Here is a 15,797-nt window from a genome sequence, read left to right as displayed (position 1 = left end):
GCCACAGATCTTCGAACAAATCGACTCAAGTATGCAATCGAAAGGTAATTAATCAAGATCGAAGTACCCATTGAATTAACCGTAACAACCTCATCTCTACAAACGACAACGAATGCATCGACTTCCTTCTAGCAATTTCTCTCGGAAATCCTTTCCTTCTCAATTCGTCAGCACCGATCTTGCTCCCGCAGCTCGAGACCAGCGTAGGATCGTAAAATTTCGCCGGGCAACATTTCATCGAGGACTCATTCAATAACCGGGTCGTTTATAATTCAGCGTCGCAGCGCGGATCGAGAGCGGTAAAAATTTCAAGGGTTACACTCGAGCCGATTCACGATGCTCGTGACGGAAAGCCGGTCTCTAATTCCTCCTTTTCCCCCGGGCGACCGTAAAAAAAAACGGGACGAGAAGGATTTCGCCCGATGTCCCTTACGTTCCTAATATTCCTCCTACATTCGTCCGCGGCCGATAAAAAGCTACGAGCCAGGAGACGAAGCGGCAGCTCACGGCGATTCCCTATCATCCCGTAGCTTTTTCTCGGACAGTGGGATAATTAATCAACGACAGAACGCTCCGCTCGGGGACATTTCATTCCGGATCGGTTCGATAATCGAGGGATTACGAGCGAAAGCTCGACCCGCACAGCGGCGAAGACGAGACGACGAATGCGCGAGCATTGAATCGGTTTTACGCGGCGGCGAATTCTTTGGAGGAATCGCTCGACATCGCGGGCGCATAACTGAACCGCGTGTGTATCCACGTTTGTGAAACACGCCTAAAATTAAACGCATCGCGAGGCGATTCTGTTCTTGGCAAGCATTCGGGCCGTCTAATTCCGGCGCTCGTGTCAGCGTCGAATATCTAACGAACGCAGAATCACCGACGTAAAATCTGACCCGGAGTCGGACGCGGAACGTCGACGCGAGGGAAGGATTATTTATACGTTCCGGGTGAAATTTTAATTGGATCAGAAGGGATTGTTTGACGCCGCGATACATCTGGAATCTAACCTGGGAAGCCTGAACAGCGGAACGGCTCTTTTTAGTAGAACGTTACACCGTTCAGCAGAAATTTTAATTACGCTAACGAGGGCTATTTAAGCTGAATCTGGATTCTGCCCGTGGAAAGCTTACAAAGGAAACGAACTACTTTAACAGAGGGATCAACGTTTTAGTAGAAATTTTAATTAGGTCAGCAGAGACTGTTTAAAAGTTCTCGCGCCAGCGATACGGTGCGTTTCCCCTTTGTTCCTCGGATCGTTCCTTTTTTTCTTCTGATCCGTCGCATTTTTCCGGCTGCTCCCATCCGTCCGTCTTTTGTGCCCGAGATCCCTTTGATGCGTTCCACTCTGGATACACAGGCACGTTACGCGAGAGCAATTCCGGAACAATTCCACGACGAGTATCGATAACGGGCCGCGGAATGGAAGAACGCGAAGACGCGCTCGCGTACGCGTGCATGTGCAAATACGCGGCTGCTAGTTCTCTGTCCACGTATCCGCGTATTCCTGGTTACCTCCAAGATCGACCCTGTCTCGATGTCGGACGAACTCGTCGCGCGTTTCGAATCTCCCATTCTCGTCGATCAATTTCTCGGCCGGAATCTGTTACCAGTGACGTGGGAAATTGTTAAATAAAACTTGGGACGAATCTCCGCGGGAGTTTTGGTAATGGGAAACTTGGAAGGCTCGAGGATGCAGCGGGGAGATGGATGAACGCTATTTCCGAAAGTTATCCTTCAAACACTTCGGATCTATATCTGAGGATGTTGGTGGGGTTGAAAGGAATCACTTATCGGGAGATTCGCATGACGCTGCTATCGTTCTAGGCGCGCAATTGCATCGTTGATCTGTTCGTTGCATCGATCTCTTGCGTGGGTTACCAAGGATTGACTAAGATGTACCGCGTAATTTAATATGCGTATCCGATCGTCTGCTTAGGGTACATAGCAGAAATCTCTAGTCAGGTATAACGCCTCAGCATCCGAGATGTTAAGTTTCCTATTCGAGAGCAAACTGTGACACGAGAGTCCCCAACGAAAGTAGGATTTTACGGGTCGTTTTGGACTCGCGTCACGTGTCGACGATCTCGAGGAGGAACATCATAGTACGTTCTCGTCGGTAGTCGAGAGCGAGGGAATAAAAGCTGGGGAGCCGCGTATCCTTCGTATTTATGTAGGCACGAATCTGATACGGATCCGGTACACGCGCTCGATCCGTCGCGAACACGTTCAGTTTCGCGAGGAATTCTCGAGACACACGGGGGAAGCAGTGGAATCCGTGAAAGGAACGAGATTTCCCTCCGCGGCATTTTTCACGCGTTAAATCGTTACCCGGGGCCGTTCGTCTCTGCGATGGATGCCCGCGATCTCTGGAAGCGAAAGGTGAAAAACTGATCGCTTCTCGTGGCTACCGTATTTCACCATCGATCCGTGGATCGCGATAAATCGAGTGGCGTAATTATACTTCGTCGCTGAACCGAGACCTGGAACGGTGAACATTGGAATGCACCGTGTATCTTTCCTACTATTCGTGAAGCCTTATAAAATTGAGTTCCTCGTTTGTGATCTTGAAACTTGGAGAACCGTTTCATAATCTATTGGTAATGGTAACCGTTGCCGTTTGCAAATATTTGAATCGAAACAAGGAGAAACGATCCTGCCTAATTTTTCCTTCGAGCAAGCGAACCAGATTCCAATTACGGGCAGAGTGGCGAGTTTTCAAGGGTTGGTCGCTTCGAGGCGTTACCTCGCGAACAAATGAGAACGATGGCAGCATCGTTGCGAAACGCAGGAGAAGTTACAGCCGTAGAAAGGGGCATTAAAAAGGTGTTTATGGAAGTCGTGACAAGAGCGAAGCAGTTAAGCGGCCGCTAGTACGCGTTATTCATTCGTCCGGGCCAGGGAAACTGTATTTACATATTCACAGTATATTTCATCGTGGAGGGGGATTTAATAAAATCTCTGCTGCCGTCTCGAGCTTCCCTCGTTTCTTTCGTCCCCGCAGCCGCCGTTCCACCGACGATATTATTCCGTGGAACGAGAGTTTCGACGGAGATAACGAACCGCCGACAATGTGGGGACATTAAACACCGATGTTCTTAAATTGTACTTTCGGTTTATCTAGAGCTCTTCACGCACGGTTACACCTTTGCTCTCTCGCTCAGCCCCGTTTCATCCCCCTTGCGACACCATTTCAGTTAATAAGTCGAGAATTCGATTAACCTCACGGTCAGTTAGCTAGCGTATTCTCGAGGTCCTCAATTTTCGCGGAGAACTAGTTAGGGGTAAATAAAAGTTTCTAAAAAGTGCCTGGTGATTTTCCGAATTAGTCAGAACAGCGAAGTTATGACACTTTCCCGTTTCCTCTGCACCTTCGTTAACGAGAATTCGTGGACCCCAACTTTCGACAAATAATTGGACGTAGATTACCAAGACGTCGTCTGAACATCGAACGCAATCCTGCTATACTTTATAGAAAAATAATGAACTCTTCAGACCATGCGGACAGAATGAAATTAGCGAGGCGCGCAAGTTTCCTCGTAAAATTTAATTTCCATTTTCTATCAGTCGATCATCAGCTGAAGGACCACCGTTGCCCGACGATACCGACCCATTTTTTTTTTTCAGACGGCAATTGATTTTCAAACGAGCAGGATTGCCCAGCGAGATGGCATGCGCGGGCCGATAATTCAACGCGGCTTTCGCGACTTTCGGAGCAGAGTACGAGACCGCGGTTTCGTCCATCGAGCGATAAAAATTGCCGCGACCACCAGTCGAGACGTACGAGAGCGTGGAGAAAGTAACTGGCTGGTGCGGTTGCAAAAATTTCACCGAGCGTCGACGACACCCCATCGCGAGGGGGTGGAACCAGGGCGACGGGAAGCGAGTCGGGCGCGACGCGATCCACTCTCGCACTCGCTGCTCTCCATCGACTCTGGGACACCGTGAATTAAGTATGACCCTTGAAATAGAATTTCGCAGCCACGCGATATACTCGATGCACTCCTGCGTGAAAGACTGCACGCTGGGACGAGGCTGAAAATTCATGAAGATCGAGGCTCTACGGTGACGCGTTTGCATTTTGAGCCAGGCGATGGCTGGGGTACGATAAATCGTGGGTAATCGGCCAATGGAGTCTTGAGCAGGCGAAACTTGGAGATTGGAAAGCCTCGATGGGTATAAAGCTAATTTGACCAGGCTTCGTGAGTAGATACGTATGTACATACAAAGACTGCCTTTAGTAGCGCTCTTGTTAAATGATACACGAGACATTTATGACTATGAATTGTATAGTTATCGTAGTGGAAAGTTGGATTGCGAGTATTAACTTGCATCGAGTCGCTTGTACGGTCGGTTGATTTTGTAAGTTGGCATGCAGAAAATACGTCAGCCATGATCTCATCAAGTATCTAGTTCTCTCGAATTTTAAAATAAATAGTACTTAATTAATGTTCCACTTCGTTACGGAAAATCTTGTTCCGTAATACTTTTACAGAGGTACGATTAAAGTTCCGGAGTTAATTATTCCTGCAACGTAGAATTTTTAAGGAACCTCTTACGAAGTATGCAAGCAACAGCGACTCGTGCAACTAAGTGGTAATAATAAGCTACGATATCTTTCTGTAGCGTTTCGATACCCTTCCCACCACTTCGCTTAATCAAGCGGCGAACCGTATTTATTAAACCCGGCTACCTTTGGCCAGCTTCGTAAACATTCACACGGGCCACATATTTCAGCAGCCTAATCTCGCGGCGGCAACGTCCGACCAAGGCGCGGAGCCAAAACGTTCAGAAAGCGTTCCGCGAGAACGTGTTCGCCCCCCGATACCATATTTCGAGCGGCTGTCGCCGGGCTTCGTGGTTCGTAAAACGCTCGATTTAAGCACGGTGCCGGCCGCGGGAGTCGCGGACCTCGTGTCGACGATTCGTTAAAACAGCGGACCCGGGGGAGGAGCGCGGCAACAGATAAAACGGGTCGAGGGGCGCAAGAGTTGGAAGCGAAGCAACGCTCCTTTGCCAAAAAATTTACAGCACCCGCCGTTGGAACAGCCGAGCCGTAAATATTTTTCCTGGTCGACGACCCGCGAGAATTATTTCCCCCGCTCTTTATGTTCACCGCTCGAGTATGCAAGCGGTCCGCGGTCGCAACGCGTATCCCTTCTCGCCTTTTGCGGCTGCAGCTGCAACGACTTTTTCCATCGGCCCGGAACCACCCCCTCCCGTCCAGGTTTCATTCAATCTCCTACCTAACCAGCCCGAGAAATGAAATTTTTTATACACGGTCCGGTGCGGTCGGTCGCATCGGTTTTACATTGTGACTGGTCCCCATTACTTTGGCTTCACGGTTCTGCTCGCCTCCCGCGCACCCCTACTCCTCGTTCTACCCCTTTCGACTCTATTCGCGAGTCGAAAAAGAAAAAAAAACAAGAAGAAACCAAGAGGTAATATCCGCGTTTCCTTTTGAATCCTGAATGCATCCGGGATATTGCGCGCGTCTAACGCGACGAGATTTAAGAGGCCTCGATTTGTACCAATTAAACCCACCCCGGGACGGTTTATCTTTTCAACGAGTCTGCACCTTCGGACACATTTTACGGCACCCGGGGAATTCCCTCGTCCCCGCTCTCCCGTATCTTCCGTTTAATTTAGTTTAGCAACGATAACGAAGTGTCGGGGGCTAACCACCCTCCTGCAGTTGGACTATGATAATTTTCACCGTGCTTGGTATCGCGTAGGAAGAACCAGTAAGTACCGAGGGACTGGTATTTTGCGGCTTAATCCAGCCGGGGTAGCACAGCCGGCGGTGGCGATAATAACGAACACGCAGAGCAACGTTCTCGGTCGTTACTTTCCTATTAAAACCGAACACCGAAAATGCGAGTGAAAAGCGTAATATATTCTTTTCCTCGCATCTCTCGTTCCTCGTTTCAACATTAATTCGACCGCGCTGCGAAACGGTAACAAGCATTTCTGCGTAATTTCATGGAATCTCGCAGACATCGATCTACGACCCGCGCTTCGAAATTTAATCGTATCGGGGCGATAAAAAAAAATACGAGCGAAATATGCGACGCGACGCACGAATCGGAAAATATAAAAATCGAGGGGAATAGCAAATATTTCGTTTAAACAATAGGGAAGTACCCGCGCTTCAGAGCGAGCGATTCGATAATTACTACATTCCAGCTTTTACGCGAATACTTTCGGGTCAGTCGTCACGCCGGTCCGATTAATCCCGTTTACAGGACGGTCATCCGCGGGGATGGATCGATCGTCACGGTGGCGTGGGTCATCCGACGAAACGAGCCAAACTTTTCGACGTATTTTCACCGCTCGTATATTCATTCACCTCGTATTCGGTTCTCCGAGCCGGACCAACGGGAGAGTAACTTTCGGATATTTTTCAACGGCACGCGAACAACTTCTGCCCGTCGGAAACAAGTTGCTCCGATCGTTTTAAGTGCAAGCAATTGGTCGATTCTTCTTCTTCTCCCCTCCCACCCAATCCTCTTTTTTTTCTTTTTCATCGTCGTTGTTGCGTTCGTTGCTTCTTCCGTTTGATCGCAACTGCTCGTAAACGGCCAAACAATCCCGTCAATGGAAATTCCGTGCTCCTCTTTCTGAACCGCTGGGCAATTTCTGTTGTCAACCCCCTGCACCGGTGCTGGCACCAGAAAAGTTTTATTACGACCAACGCTGATGTACAACTCTGCTATGCTCTCGAGTTAGCCTAAATTACCCACTCGTACATTCCTTCCAGCATTCTGATTACACGATTTGGCTAACGTTTGTCATTTGAGCAACCAGTGTTGACTCGACGAAGAAATATAAAAATATAGGTAAGAAAAGTGCCTCTCAGCGAAAGTGCAATTAGATTCTGGACGATTGCAGGGGGACGCGTCGAGTGCAATTTTCGCCGGTGAACCCGGGCGGACTATTAAAGTGTATCGAACCGTTGGCGCGCGATTCCTGGGAGCCTTCTAGTCAACGAAGTTATCGTAATTCCCAAATCCCCTGGAAGATACGCGAGGAGGAATATTACTCGGTTCTTTAGCGGGCGCGGCAGCAGGTAGCCCCCGATTCAATTACCACGCTGCCCCCGGCCCGCCCTTCGCCGGAATTCCGCGGGGATGAACTCGGATAATTCGCTGGGCAAACAGAGGCGGGCTGTACGTTATTCCCGGACGATAAGTCGCTCGGACAACGTCTGAAAACTGGTCCCTGGCGTTGAATTATTATCGCGGTTGGTACCACGCCGGTCGCTCGATAGCCCCTGGCCGAGTCCACGGAGCGAGCGATTGATTTCGAAATCAATTAAGGGAGTTAGCAACTCTATCGAGACGACTGCAGTCGTCGGGTCAGCCGATCAATCCATTCCGATAGGAGGACTCGAAGAAAGATAAACACGAGCCGCGATCGATTCCCGTCGACGTCGCGAAGACGTATTCGGGGAAATCTACCCGTCCGTAGTATTGGATAATCCTATATTCCGCTCGCCAGGAACAACGGGCGGCCCCGTTCAGCGATGGATCGGCATTTATTCTTCCTTCTTGAACGCGATCTTTCCACGAACGGATGAAATTGCAATCCGGGGACGAGATTGCTTTTGTTTAAGTACCGCGAAAGATCCACGACGCACTCGACGACGGATATCAATTTAAAATTGGCGCGGACCACTCGACGCGCCGTGAAAAAAGGTAAATTGAACGGTAACGAGCGAAGTAACGCAGTTAAGCTTCCAGGGGAAAGCGTGACGAGGGTGTATTCCGCCCTGCCTTCGCCATTCGAAATTCATCTATCTTTCATCGCAGCTCCACCAATAAAAGTCGCGAGGAAACGCATTCGAAGAGGGAGCGGGAGACGCTCTCCTCCGAGAGGATCTTCGTACTCGAACGGATCACCGACTCGCCGCTTCATAAAAATGATCCCCGGAAAACGGAGACGAACGAGCTGGTATCCGTCTGTCGTGTCTTCCACGAGGGAGAAGAATACATCAAATTGCGCGAAAACGTGGCTGCGAAGGAGATCGACTGCGCTGCGAGTAGATTCGTCTTTGACTAGAGGCTCTCGAGCCCTTTCAGAAGTACTTTGAGAAGAAGGGAGGCAGCAGTTTCGAATTGATTCGAACTTCAAGTGCTTCGCCCATACTTTCAGCATCGAACTCGCGCGAAATTGCAGTACAGAGTATGGATAATATTCGCAGTATGTAAAATTCGACTCTCTCGAACATCAAAGCAATTGCAAATACATGGTTGATCTCTGGTGTCTGGAGACTGGCTAGTTCGATTACTTTCTTAACAAACTTCTTTAAACGAGATTTACTCCGATTCGTAGACATCGTACCCATCGCTGAACCCAGCTTCTTATCAGATCCGTTCTTCTCAGAGCTCCTTTTAACGCTTCATCTGTCCAGCTAATGAATTACCGCGAAATACTTTCTCATCGGAGGTAAAGGTAAAACTCGAAAGTCGAGATAGAAATGAACAAGGGAACCCCTGCGATCCGTCCCAGCCGAGGCTGGATTATAGTTCGCGTTTCACCCACGTTCCGGCATCCTCGCGTTCACTTTGAACTTTTCAAGCTATTCCGTATGACTTGCATGGCTACGGAAATAAGTTCCCGTCCGTCCGCGTTGTTTCCCTAGGATGACTCTACGCGTGGTCATAAAATAAAACTGGGTCAAAAGTGTTCCGTTGTAACTTTGACTTGTAGAGCCCGGATTTTATCCTACTTCAAACGTTTCGTCTCGGTCCTGCCATACCTCCGCTAATATATATGTACATATTTTATATATCTCCTCGAACGTGCGCATATTCCATACGACCCTTCCTTTCTTCGAGAAATATTTCGAAACGTGGTCCGCATTTTTCTACTTTATTCTCCGCTCCAGCGTTGGTCAACGCGGCGCTCCGCATGGTAAGAGGTAAGGAGATACTTTCGTATTTAGTTCGAGCACACACGCGCTAATGGACCGACGAAGGATGCCGGGAAATTCGCCAGGAATTAAGGTAACACCCGTTTAATTTCTCCTCGGCACTATCGAGCGTAAGCCGCCCCGCTATCGAAGGCTTCAGGATCGCAGGAGGGACCCGTTAAACTGTTCGCGACGCGGGGTCACTTGCTCCACCGTGAAATTGAACCGTGATCTCGTGCCCGCCTATGAATCCAGCCGACGATCAAAGTTTTTACGCGGACCATCGAGAGATGGGGACGCGATGAATATTCCGCGACATTACCAGGGATAATTGGAGAACCGGACGAGTCGAATGGAGGACGACGGATCCTGAAATGCGCGAGCACGTTCCGCGGTGTTGGGAAATTCGATTGCGGCGTCCAAATCGAGGAACAAACGAGAAATTTGGCATTTTTTTGTACGCTTTTCAGGGGATTTTTCGGTGGAATCGCGAACAATGACCGAGCGCGGAGGATTGTTGTAAACTTCTCACGGATGCTTACGATTCGAATGCAGATTCCCACCCGTGTTCCGCGTGATTTTTTCCACGCCGCCTGTTTTACATGTATTCAAATTTCGAAAGTTCGTGGATTTAATCGCCCAACATTCGTTCGATCAACCGGAAGGAAATTAACAGAGAGGTGCTCGTTAAACCGATTCGGGCGATAAATAAAACGGGTTGAAAGGATCGAGGGTAGGGGGTGAATTCGGAATTACGGTGTATTATAGTAAAATTGGCCAGCAACGATGACGTCCGCGTTGCTTGTCCAACGATCGTTACGCGTCGAACCTGTTATCATTACCGGTATCGCGATGCCGGCGAAAATCATCGCGCGTCGATCGCGGCAGCGCGTCAAACGGGAACGAGGATGTAACAATAAATAAATTTCGTCGATAAAATCGACGATGGGCCGAACTTTCCTCCCCTCCCCTGTCGTGCTGCGATGTAGTTTGCCATTTTAAACTTTCGTTCGCAAATCGAAGTCCATTCCGTTTATCCGCAGGTAGGATCGAGCGGGTAGCAGCGTGTCGAAGCGTAAAGCTCGATATCGAAAGAACGACGACAGCCATATAACTAATGTCGTTGCGATACAAACCGCGTCGAGACCCCGTTTCGCTGGTAATGGCGATCTATTTAAATTTCGACCGAAATGTGCACGGCAAAACGCGTGTCCCGGAAAGAATTGCCTCGGATCGGACGAAAGAGGAAACGTGACGCAAATCGTACCGGTGATTTCCATTTTGTTGCCCCAGCTCTCTGTAAGCAGGAGTGCATCACGGAGATAAACAGATAATTGCATTGCTAATATAGAAAATTATTGGTACGCTACGAATATCCATTTATGTTGGTAATTATCGATAATGCCGCACTGATTGCTTTCTCCGAGGAAGGATAAAATAGTTTTAACCATTTTTAATCGATGCAATCGCGTGTCTCGTAACCGTTGAAAGGGCAAAATAGATTAAGACGGGAATAATTGCGCCTTTTACGACGTAGATCGTTACATCGTCTTTATCGCGGCAATTCCTCCGCGGCTCGAGAGCGGCAGGGCTACGGAACGCGCTTTTTCACATTGTCTGGCCCCGGTACACGTTTACGACGTAATACGGTAAAAGGGACACGCGGATAGCCGCGAAATATTCCTCGCTAAAGCATTAACCGCGCGATGAAACCTTTTACACGCTCGCTGCCCGCGCAATTACTAAATTATCCTTCCGCCTTCTTACCGCCCCGTCCCGTCATACTTACGACTCATTATCTTCTTACGCGCGCTCTAAACGCTCGTGTCGAGATTTCACGGAAGGAGAAACCTGCCCGCGCGACCGGCAACTGAATATTTCATTCCGTTCCAGTTCCGTTCGTAATTAGAGACTTCCAGCCATCGTTCGCCCATTGTCGTCCGTTTCGATCCCGAGGAATAATCCTTACCGCTGTTCCACGCTTCGATTACAGCCACGTAAGAACCCCGAACAACCAGAGACAAATGTAGAAGTAAACGAAAGTAGATTTTGTATCCTCTGTTTCTCAAACCGCAAATCTTTTGTACATCTTTCAAAAAAAATCCGCTTCGACTCGAAAAATATGAATTTTTCTAAACAAATTTTATAAACTATTTGAAACATCGTTCTTACTCGTCGACTCGACTGATTCTGAAAACCTCCGAATACTACTTTCATACTTTGTAAGATGATTACATCGAACAGGTATAACGCGAAAGTGGAGCAGCTCCTTCCAGCTCGTCTAACATCAAGTAGCTAAGGAATAAAGCTAAGAAACTTCAAAGATAGAGCTGGTTAAGAAAGGGTGAGAGGGATAGGGAGTTTCTATCCCCAAAGGAATCGCCGAGGAATTTCAATTAGTCTTTCGAAATTCAGCGTTACTTCGATAGTTCTTCACTGAGTGTGGCGGAGCTCTCTCTCTCTCTGCGACCTCGAGCCGGTAATGCAGCCCGGAAACTAGGCCGAAGGCGCAGCTACCGTCCAGCCCCTGTTTAACCCCTTTTTGCGCGTCATCCTTCGAATCTCTCATCGATTGGTCACTCGTCGCTGGCGCGGAATAAATCGCGAACGATGAACAATTAACGCGACCAGTCGATCGATCCGCGGATCGCACGAACTCGTATCCCATTGCTGCGTGATTTCATCGGAGGAACGATTTCATATCGCGTCCCCAAATGTTTTCTACAATTTCGCGAGCTCTGTTCGCCTGTGTCGCTCGAAAGCGCGTGGACAAACACGCGCGAGCGTTTGAATAGCCTCCCCGCAAAATAATTGCACGTGTGTTTTAGCGTCGCGCTCGCTTGCGCGAACTTCACCCGCGGCGGGAAAAAATTGCAATTTTTTTCGCAAAATTCCCAATGCGTGTTATTAAAAAAGTTGCGCGGCCAGTTATTCGAAAACGAGTGCGCGCACCCTGCGGAAATTTCGTTTGAGCGAGACCGAACGTCGTGTAATTGCCACGCAATATCTCGATACGTGGTGCCTGCGCTTTGTCCTTTACAGGATGAAAAAGCAAAAAAATATTTCCATCTGTCAGTGCAACTTTTTAATGAAAATGTCCGTACGAACACGGAATCGCTGGTAAGAAGAATCGGATGAATAATTTATTCCGCGAAGCTGCTGCTCCCTTCCGCTTCGCCCTCCTGTGATTACTTGGGAGGAACGACGCCCGGGGAGAAAATTAACGTAACTTTAATTCGAGCGATACATTTTTTAAATCTGATTAAGACGAATAGGACGGGGTGGGCGAGGGGATAAGTTGGCGCGCGGCTAGCTCGTTTCAGTTCCCGCAGTCGGACGCGTAAAACGGGGATTTATGTTTCCCGAACAAGTATTTTACCATTTTTATAGCCTCCCGAGAAGCACCTGCGCGTTTAACGGATGCACGGGAAGATTGAATAACAAATCTGGCGGAGCTCCGTTGGGCTCGCTCCGCGGTGAAAGTGAATCGTCCACCGTACCTCGTGATCTGTAACAGAAAACAACGTTTGCTACGTTACCTCCCTCGTCTGGTCGAGCGTAATTAAGCCCCGCCGAACCGACGACGAGCGTAATCAGATTTATCGTAGAAACTTTCTGGCGGGTAGATAATTTCATCCCGGTTTAATCTCAGAATACGAATCGCGAACGCTGTTCTTCTCTCCTTTGAATCCTCCCCGCCCCTCTGTCTCTCACTTTTAACGTTGGTTTAAATTAGTTTCGCTAAAAACCAGCCGGCAAAGTGGTGGTATAATTGCAACGAAATCCGCGGGATTAACGTGTCGCAATTATCGCGGGAATACGTTCGATGGAAACACGATTACAATCCCGACACAATTGACGCATCGTTGTTCATTGCCCGCGTGTCATCATCAATATTCATTAACCCCGAAGCGTGCAACGTTTCAGCGCATTACCGAATCGAAAATTATGTAATCAATCAACTTTATCCTCCATCTGTCTACGTCAGTTGTCTTCTCGTCTTCGAGAACTTGCTCCTCGCGAGCAAACAAATATTAGAAATGCACCGTCTTACGTTATCAGACGGGATCCAGTTAACTCTTCCCCAGCGAGATTGTCTAATCACTTTTCCTCGTGTTGGCGAACAAACAGGTCCATCGTGCGATATCAAAGAGTAACGCCAATATACGGAAAGTAAATTCCCGGGAAATTCCGGAAAGAAAATCAAAGTACGAGCAATTTCAACGTCCAACGAACGCTCAGTTTACCGAGCGGATTATCAATGCAGACGGGAGTCTCTGGTTTATTTCAGCTGCTCGAAACTTAACACTCTCGTAGCTGTCGGTTCTAACAAGCCTGATTCGCGAACCCCATTTTCCAGGGGCTGTCTTTCCTCGAGGATCCGGCCGGATTCGTGTTCGAATAATTGCACGCCGGTTCGCTCTCCCGCGCCGCCGCCACAAACGGAATTTCAAGCGCCGATCGACTAATGTTGCGCGCCTAAGAGCGGCCCGAATCCTGGATGCAGACGCATCGGGAGATTTCCCACCGCGAGCCAGCATTTCCTCGATGAGCGCGTCGCTCTTAATGCATTTCACGTCCTTCCCCAGCGAATAGAGTAAAGAGGTTCGTCCCATTTTCCTTCGCCCCCTGCTCCATTGTTCCTCTCTTTTTCGATTACCGTTCAACCGTCGAGTATCGCATCCTTGATTTCTCTACGTCTCCTCTCTTAAGTAACGCGTTCGATTCGCGACTTTTCCACTGATCTCGCCTGGATCCATTTTCGTGCCTTTTAACCGGACGAGTGGGTGATACCTTTCGCACCACCCTTTGCACCCTTTTAGCGGCCTCAGCCATTATTCGCACCGAACGCGCTAATAGAAATCTTTTGTCTCGAGTGCATTAAGCGAAGCAACGAAAGCTTGCGATAATCATTTTTCAAAAAAGCTATTGTTGGATATAAGCCTGTGCGAGGTTCCTCTTCGTACTCAAATTCGAGACGTTTTCAGCGAACTCTAAAATTGCAATCGACGAATCCCAGGACACGTCGATGTACCATTCATCGTGCCCTCGATTATCTTGCAAAAGCAACGCGCGAAAATTGTGCACCGATGTTCCATGCTCGCCAGTTATCTCGCAGCGTGCGATCTGCCGGTTCGTTACCTCGTACCGGAAGGGAAGTCCGCGAGAATGCCCGGGTTACGCCGGAACTTCGTCCGGCTAATAGCGTCGCGCTTCGTGTTTTATTCGAGCTCACGCGAGCGCACGTAATCGGCGTTATCGCGTGCTTTTCAAGTCCCGCCACGGTTCAAACCAAGCACTTCGCGCCATTACAGAGCGCATGTCTCACCGCGAATAGCTTCTACGTGGCTGCTCTTATCGACGTGCAACGCGGATGCTCTTCAGGATTACACGCGAATCCTTTTTTCCGAACTAACCAGTAATTAAATCGCTAGCTTCATGGAGCGATGGCCATCCGCGTTTTCTCTTCGCCTCTACGAGACGATCCGTTTTAATCGAAGAACAGCAGGTCGAGGGATGCACCGACGGATGCTTCAGAAATGAGAAAAAGTGTTTCTGGTGTAATGTCTCTTGTCTGGGGATAGTAATTACCCCTTTTTCCTCGTTCAGTTTGTTCGCTAGAAAGCTGCGAAGCTTTCATAACTCGCGTTCATGTTTCATCGTGGCGTTGTTCTGCGCTGTTCACGATTAATCGTAGATTAAATTGGATTGTTCTTTCCCGGGGATGGCAGATCTCGCGGGCTGGTACGTTGACGATAGTCGATGCGTCGAATTTCTTTACCCGCGATCCGTGTCTCTGTAGTTTCTTGACCGAGATGCTTCTGGCTCTCGCGGGAAATTACACCAGACGATGTGGCGTAACATCGGAGAGAATGCTCGATTTTGCTAAGAAAAATCTCACGCGTTTCGCTCCACTTCGCGCGATAACCCAGTTCTAGTTTCTAATTCGGGCGCCGGGATTATTCATTAACGCCGTTCGTTAACCGCACGGACGATTCATTAACCGGGCGAAGCATAAAGATGAAAGGAGTTGTGTTCTTCTCACCGTAACCGCGCAACTTTCCACTGGATAAGAGGCAAAAAAGCGTCAGAAAATTGTCCTTTCGTTAAAGGTATTCTTCCGATAATAATACGTCGCTATGGGGGTGTTATCGCCTAGCAGATTGGTAGCCACTATCCGCGATGGCAGGCAAATAAGACTGACCAAGCGTGGGATTCGCTGGATTACTCATTTAAAGTCGAATGAATCTTCGTCCCGACAACGTCCCTGCTTGCTCCGCTGACACCGTCCTCGAGGGAAATCGCGCTCGGTGTCGCTATGATTCGAGCGCAAGGGGTTGCGGTCTCCCTCGTCATTGTCTCCCGAATAGTTCATCCGCGTGTTTGCGCAACCGGTCGACGCGACTAACCGAAACTAGACGGCTAGACGCCCGCTCAATTATGACGGAAGTTAGGTACTAACGAGACGCGATTTACTTTCGCCCTGGAGCGTGGCTGGCTGTAAATAGCGCGAGTCGATTCATAGACGACCGTTAACTCGTTCGTTACACGATATACAGTGGCGTTAAGTGGGACCATTGAACACGTAACAAAGTAGCCACTCGATCGATCGATCGATCGCGGATAATTTATCGGTTAAGTGTCTGCCGTCTGAAATATGATTTCGGAACCAGTTAATGCCTCGGTCCGTCGATGATAACTCTTCTCGATCGAACGTGACGTTTGGTTCCCAGTGGGCGAAGCGTTGGGTGCATTTCGATGATTGGCTGTATTCCTCTTATGGAGATTTGTCGAGGGTTGCTTGACGACTCGTGTAACTTATGGCGTTTATTACTGGTAGAACAGAGTTTTCTATCGTGGAAATCGAATAATCGTGATTGCA

The 15,797-nt window shown here is 48.8% G+C and overlaps 2 protein-coding genes across 3 annotated transcripts in view; one reads left to right on the top strand and one right to left on the bottom strand.

Annotated features, from left to right (window-relative positions):
• The window catches only part of LOC143426477 (uncharacterized), a 91,617-nt gene extending 80,999 nt beyond the window's left edge, over positions 1-10,618 (top strand). Inside the window, exon 3 of the mRNA XM_076899966.1 lies at positions 10,608-10,618. The gene's annotated coding sequence lies outside the window, so the exon portion shown is untranslated. The remainder of the gene's footprint in view (positions 1-10,607) is intronic.
• The window catches only part of Tpst (tyrosylprotein sulfotransferase), a 119,124-nt gene that overhangs the window by 46,627 nt on the left and 56,700 nt on the right, over positions 1-15,797 (bottom strand). The window contains exon 1 of one of the 2 annotated variants that reach the window (XM_076899967.1): positions 12,294-12,422. The exons of the other annotated variant lie outside the window; for it this stretch is intronic. The gene's annotated coding sequence lies outside the window, so the exon portion shown is untranslated. Of the gene's footprint in view, positions 1-12,293; positions 12,423-15,797 lie in introns of those variants that run through there. 2 annotated transcript variants of the gene reach the window in all.

This window comes from Xylocopa sonorina, chromosome 8 (assembly GCF_050948175.1).
Source record: "Xylocopa sonorina isolate GNS202 chromosome 8, iyXylSono1_principal, whole genome shotgun sequence".
Taxonomy (NCBI): Eukaryota; Metazoa; Arthropoda; class Insecta; order Hymenoptera; family Apidae; genus Xylocopa; species Xylocopa sonorina.
Note: the sequence above shows the minus strand (reverse complement) of the source record. Positions and strands in the feature narration are given on the sequence as shown.